The sequence below is a fragment of the Chionomys nivalis genome, chromosome 17 (assembly GCF_950005125.1).
Source record: "Chionomys nivalis chromosome 17, mChiNiv1.1, whole genome shotgun sequence".
In the NCBI taxonomy this organism is placed as follows: Eukaryota; Metazoa; Chordata; class Mammalia; order Rodentia; family Cricetidae; genus Chionomys; species Chionomys nivalis.
In genome coordinates this window covers 3,010,487-3,017,105 of record NC_080102.1, presented here as the reverse complement: position 1 = coordinate 3,017,105, position 6,619 = coordinate 3,010,487, and the positions used below count along the sequence as shown (strand labels likewise).

At 49.0% G+C, this 6,619-nt stretch overlaps 1 pseudogene; it reads right to left on the bottom strand.

Annotated features, from left to right (window-relative positions):
• Positions 1 to 2,187: 2,187 nt before the first annotated feature.
• LOC130888808 (L-lactate dehydrogenase A chain-like) lies at positions 2,188 to 4,676 on the bottom strand (annotated as a pseudogene).
• Between the last annotated feature and the right edge of the window lie 1,943 nt (positions 4,677 to 6,619).

Sequence of the window (6,619 nt, the reverse complement as noted above, 5' to 3'; positions counted from 1 at the left end):
CACAGAGGCAAGAGGACCCCTGAAGATGGAGTTACCGATGGTTGTGAGTGGTTCAGTGTGAGTCCTGGGAACCAAACCCCTGTCCTCTGCTTCAGCACTGAGCCATCTTCTCAGTCCTCACCTCTCATTTGTTTGTTCTGGACACCAGTAAGGTGTCCCACTAAGCCTCACCAGTTTAACTGGGCTAGCTAGCCGGCCAGCCTCAGTGGTCCTCCCGTTTCTGACTCCCGGTGCTGGAATGAGCAGCACAGAAGGCCACACCCAGCTTCTAAACAGAGTGCCAAGGACCAAACCTAGGTTCTCACGCTTGCCCCCTGCACACCAAGCTAGCCCCACAGCCCGGAGGTGACACTCTGCTTGTGTGCTGCTTTGTGCGGGATTCTCTTAGACCACACAGTCCAGGAACAGTGTAAACCTTGAGAAATAGCAGAATAACAAAAGATAGGACACCATGTAATCTCTGAGTACCTGACAGGCGGTGGTGGCACACACCTTTAATCCCAGCACATGGGGGACAGAGGCAGGTGGATCTCTGTGAGTTTGAGGCCAGCCTGGGCTACAGAGTGAGTTACAGGATAGCCAGAGATACACAGAGAAACCCTTTGTCAAAAAGAAAAAACAAACAAACACGAGTACCTACTATTTGAACATATTTCTTCTTTTTCATGTTTTTATGGCATTGTCATCTCACCGCCTAAGGAGTTCTGTCTCCTGCTCTTAATGGAATATACACATCTTCCCTTGTAATTGTTTGAAACTGTCTTCTGTGGCCTTCCTGGTAGGAGTACATCATGCCTTCCTTAGAAGACAATAGCTTTCAAATAGGCTTTCAAGTCCTCCCCCAACACAGTACTTATCTGTGTGCATTAATCTTTGTCTATTTTGATGGCTGTACCCATCTAATGGACTCCCAGGAGTGCTGTGACTGCATCAAGAGTTAAAAACCTTAAGTCTCAGCTGAGCGGTGGTGGTGCACACTTTTAATCCCAGCACTTGGGAGTCAGAGTCAGGCAGACCTCTGTGAATTCAAGGCCAGCCTGGTCTACAAGAACTAGTTCCAGGACAGGCACCAAAGCTACAGAGAAACCTTGTCTCAAGAAAAAAAAAAAACAAAAACAAAAACAAAAACCTTAAGTCTCTCGCTGCTAGGAACTTCTGAAAGCATCCCTTAGTTTGCACCTTTGCCAACTCCATGTAATTTTCTGAAATAAAAGATGAAGTCTAAACAAACAGATGATCTCAAGGACAATTTTATGCTAATTAACAAAGAAAAGCAGCAGGACAGGCAAACTGTTGCCTGGAGGCAGGAAAGTGTGTGTGTGTGTGTGTGTGTGTGTGTGTGTGTGTGTGTGTGTGGAGAGAGAGAGAGAGAGAGAGAGAGAGAGAGAGAGAGAGAGCGCACTCGGGAGGCAGAGGCAGGCAGATCTGTGTAATCCAGACTAGTTGGGCCTACATGGGGAGTCAGCCTCTGCAGGGCTACAGAGAGACCTGGCCTCAAAACACACAAAGAAGGAAGTTGCTTCAGAGATAAGAGTGAGAATGCCCAGAGTGCCGGGAAAGCAGGACCAGGCATTGGCAAGTATCTGAAAAAACGGAAGAACAAAAGAAGAAGTATATTCTTACGGCTATCTCAGAGCTGTCAGGCAGGCTTAGCCTAGTTTGGTTTTTTGTTTTGTTTGTTTGTTTTGTTTTTTCGAGACAGGGTTTCTCTGTAGCTCTGTCCTAGAACTAGCTCTGTAGACCAGGCTGGCCTCGAACTCACAAAGATCTGCCTAATTCTGCCTCCCAAGTGCTGGGGTTAAAGGTGGGTGCCACCACTGCCCGGCAGGCTTAATTTAGCTACGTAGGCACTCCCTAAGCAATTGTTTTGTTGTTGTTGTTGTTTGTTTGTTTGTACTCAGGTAGCCCAGGATATCTCTATCCCCCTGCCTTAGTCTCCAGAGTGCTGGAGTTATAGTTGTACACCACGACGCGTGGCTGAGGTTGAACTCTTAGTATGTTTATTAGACATGTGAATTTCCTGTTCATGACTCACTTTTCTTTTCCTATTCATAGAAAGACAAAAGTCAGGTTTGGTGGCAAATGCTTGTAATCCCAATATTTGGGAGGCGGAGGCAAGATGATTGCTACAAGTTTGAGACTAGCCTGGGCTACGTAGTGAGTTCAAGGCTGGCACCGGCCTCAGAACTACAACTCTCTTGTTCCCAGAGGAGTCAGAGTCACCCTCACAACACTCAAGACCCCATTTTCTCCCAGAATATGGGGGAGGGGCACTGAGGAAGGTGTCATCCTTTATTCCATAGAGACCCTTAATCCTGGTGGACACGGGAGGTATCCTTCCAAGGACTTCCATTCTGCTCTTGGCCGAGTCTGCCACAGAGAGGCCAGTGCTCCGGGTCATAGAACCTTTCTGTCTGAGCATTTCCTGGGCGTCTGTGGGCCACTTTTCACTGCTCTGCGTCTGTGTCCATGCTTAGCTCTGAGCTCAGGCTCTTCAGGGAGATGCCAGCAACATTCACACCATGCTACATAGGCGCCCTGGAGCCCCCATGCTCCCCACAGACCCACCCATCCATGACAGCTCAGTAGGTAAACTCCCAACTGAGCTGAACCCAGATCATAACCACTTCCGAGAACTCGGTTTTAAGGAAAGCTAAGTATCTTCCAAGCCACGTGGGGTAAGATAGCCGCTGTGTTAGAAGCAGCAAGCAGTTTGGCCTGTACCTCACAATGTTGGAGATGATAAACTTGAAGATGTTCACGTTTTCCTGAACCAAAATGGGCAGTTCCCTCCCTCTTGCTGGTGGGCTCCGGCTAGGATAATGACCTACTTGGAAGTCACAGTCACATGATAGCCTTTGCCAGAGACCATTTTTGGCATTCTAAGGAAAAGGCTGCCATGCTCGAGATCTTTCATGGCTCCCTTCAGCTTGTTTTCTTGCATCAACAAGGGCAGGCTCACTTGCCAACTCCTTCATTAATTCGTTAAGACACTGATGGCACAAGCCATGCCAACAGCACCCACCCCAGCAACCGCAATCTTGTTCTGGACGGCCTGTTCCTCCTTAAGAAGATTCACAATCCGTTGGTCCTTGAGGGTTGCCCTTCGGATCTGGAGCCAAAAGGGACCACAAGTGCATCAGGCACCCAGGGGAATGGTCCAGGTTCCATGACAGTGGCTCTGGTCAAAAGATTTTTAAAGTAATAGATTTCTTACTATACTACTGAATATTGTATAACCATTAAAAAGAATATTTCCTTCAGGATATTATCTTTCTCTTTAGTATCTATATAGATAATATTTCATGTAAACCATGCTGACCTCACCTAACTCACTATATAGCCAAGAATGACCTTTAACTTCTGATCTCTCTGTCACTGCCTCCTAAATGTAAGGATTATAGGCACACGCCAGTGATACTCAACTTCTGGGGACCATTCCTGAGTAGACAGAGAAGTGCAAAGGCCACCTTCTAGAAGAGAAGAGCGGGGCTGGGGAGGACATGTATGCATCTTCTTGAGTGTGCACAGACCTGCTTTGGGGTGGGACGTAAGAAACTGATTATTACCTTGGGATGGGGCTGTTGGGCAGGGACTGAGGACTGAGGTGATAAAGAGACTCTTTTGCTCTATTTTCTCCTTGTGGATCTTGTCCTGCGTCTCTTTCTTCTGTTCTACATCAGGCGTCTTGGTGAGGTCACAGTGGGAGAGCGTGACTAAGGACAGAACTGAAGCGTTAGGATCTTGACTGTCCCCTGAAGACCTGTGTATCAAAGGTTTGGGTCCAGGCTGGTGCTGTTGGGAAGTTCCAGGACCTCTGAGAGGGGACCTGACTGGGGGTCTCTGGGCTGTGTGAGGGTATGCCTTTGAAGAGGCAATATGGCCTCAGCCTCTTCTCTCTTGCTCCCTGGCCAGAGGGGAATGGTTTGCCTGTCTAAAACATGCTGTCTCATACCAGGTTCAAAGCAACATGGCCAAACCAAACACACACCAGAACCTTGAAGACACAAGGCCCGGATGACCATTTCCATAAGTTAGTCTCCAGCATGTCATCCTAGTGACAGAACAGAGCCTAACACAAGAATGGTTTTCTCCGCGATGCAAACTCGAGCTTCAGAGCAGAGGCTGTGTGAGTTCTCCCCGAGGATTCGTGTTTTAGGAACCGGCTCCATCACTGTGTTCTCTGCTGTGGAATATTCCTTTACACGGTGTGAAGATGCATCACCGTGACTGGTCTGATAGAGAGCTGAATAGCCAACAGTGTGGCAGGAGGTGTGGCAGGGGCTTCTGGACAGAGAGCTCTGGGAAGGAGAAAGGAGGGGTCGCCAGCAGAGGCAGAGGGAGCAGACATGCAGGAGGAGATGTAAAAACCAAGAGTCACATGCCAACACACAGATGGATAGAAGAGGATCAGTCTAAGTTAAAAGAGCTCGTGGTTACAAACCAAAGCTATAGGCTGAGCTTTTATAATTAATAATAAACCTCCCTGTCGGTTTTTCCTTTCCTCTCCTCTCCTCTCCTCTCCTCTCCTCTCCTCCCCTCCCCTCCCCTCCCCTCCCCTCCCCTCCCCCCCTTTCTTTCTCTCTCTCTCTCTCTCTCTCTCTCTCTCTCTCTCTCTCTCTCTCTCTCTCTCTCTCTCTCTCTTTCTTTCTTACCTGGAGCTCTAAGTCCAGCATGGTAGGAGCTATGAACTTGTGCTCTGAGTCGGCAGCACTTAGCTAGTATGGGAGGGGCTCAGTAAGTACAGCCTGCTACTGGGGTGCAAATCCTAAGAGTAGAAAAATGGACACTCTGGACAGAGCAGTGTGAAAGAAAACCTAAGGGACAAAAGCTTTTAGGAGTGAAATGTTTCCTGAAAACGTGTTGGAAGGCGTGCCGGAAGGCGTGTCAGTCTTCAGGAGACCCGGCCCAGGGCCTTGCGGTCCTCTGGCTCCCTGTGCGCCAGCTCTACAGCGGGTGACAGGGTTGTGGAAAGAAAATATGCTGGGGAGGTGTGTAGGGTCAGATTTCAATAGGCCAGAGGCCAAGGACTGAGGGATTTTGAAACCGAAAGGACAAGCTGGCTTCAAGAGACAGAGATCGAAATCAAAGGGGGGAATTTGCTGGTGTGCGTCATCAGAACACACTCTCTCCATTCCCACGTTCGCTTTCTTGGGGTGACTTCCTTTGCTTCCAGGTTCTTCCAGCACACTGGCTTCTGACGACTACAGCTGACAAAGGGCCCCGACTTTTTCTCGCAGTTACAGCGCAGACCTTTCTGTGAATTCCTACTGGTTAGTGTTACTGTGTGAGGCCCTTGTCAGCCAGGCAAGTGCTACGTGATCATTCCTCGCTGCGATCAATTTAATCTAAGGACCAGGAGAGAAAGGATGATGGTGATTTCTCCAAAGAAATCAAAGTCCTTTTTATTATCGTTATTTTTATTATTTTACATTTGTTTAGTGTGTGGGTGTGCGCGCATGCGCACGCCGCGGCATTCCTGTGGAAGTCAAAGGACGACTAGCGAGAGTCGGTTCTCTTCTTCCATCTCGTGGGTTCCAGGTAATGAACTCATACTGACAGGCTTGGTAGTGAGCGCCTTTAACTACCGCGCCCTCGCGATGGCCTAAGATCCTGTTTCTAAATGCCCAGATGCTGAACAGGTGAAAACATTAACAGTAAATTATGAGCAGAAACAAAAGGATCAAATGGTGAGTATAGAAAAGAATAGAAAAGGCCAGGCATGAAACCTTTCGCCTTTAATCCCAGCACTCGGGAGGCAGTGAGTTTGAGGCCAACCTGCTCTACACAGAGAGTTCCAGACCAGCGAGGGCTACACAATGAGATCCCATCTCAAGCAAACACATCTTTGGAGGGAGAAAGGTTCAAATGGCGGAGGAGCTGGAGAGACTTGGGGACAAACAGTGAGAGGAAGGAGCAGAAACTGACGCTGTTTGAACAGAAATATTTATTTTGCAGGCCATCTCATCGCCTAGTCTACCTTCCCAAAGCCGCCCACAAGCCCCACACAAATTAGGATCCCTTGCAAACCCACTCTGAACTCCACTTGCGTGTGCTCGGCAGTGGCTGGCTGGTGGGTGCGGGGAAAGGGTGTGAGGACAGGGTGTGGGGACAGGGTGTGGGGACAGGGTGCTGCCATTCAGGTCCGACTCTGAAACGCCTGCTTTTCACTGAGCTCTCTAGTTCTCCGTCTGCCCTCGGGATAACTGTAAATCAGTTTCTTTCATCACACGATCCTTTGTGTGGCAAGACACTTCGTTTCTGCCCCATCTTTTCTCTCTCGGCCAAGCACAACCAGTTCTTTGACCACATTATCTGGTGACATAGTTTCCAGATTTTTCTATGTCCTATTTATCTTTCTCAAAATTCATGCCCCCAACCTCCGCATGTGGGTGGGGGTGGAGACTATGGTGTGTGCATGTCTGTGAGTGCACAGGCAGAGGCCAGAGAAGGGCTTCGGTGTCCTGCTGGTCTGCTCTCGGCCTTGCTCCTCTGAGGCAGGGTATCCTGCTGAGCCTGTATCGAGGCCACAGTGCCCATCCTGTCTCTGCCCCCTGGGGTTACAGTCATGTGTGTGTTCTGGGGATTTGAACTCAGGAGTGGACTTGCCTGGACAGCA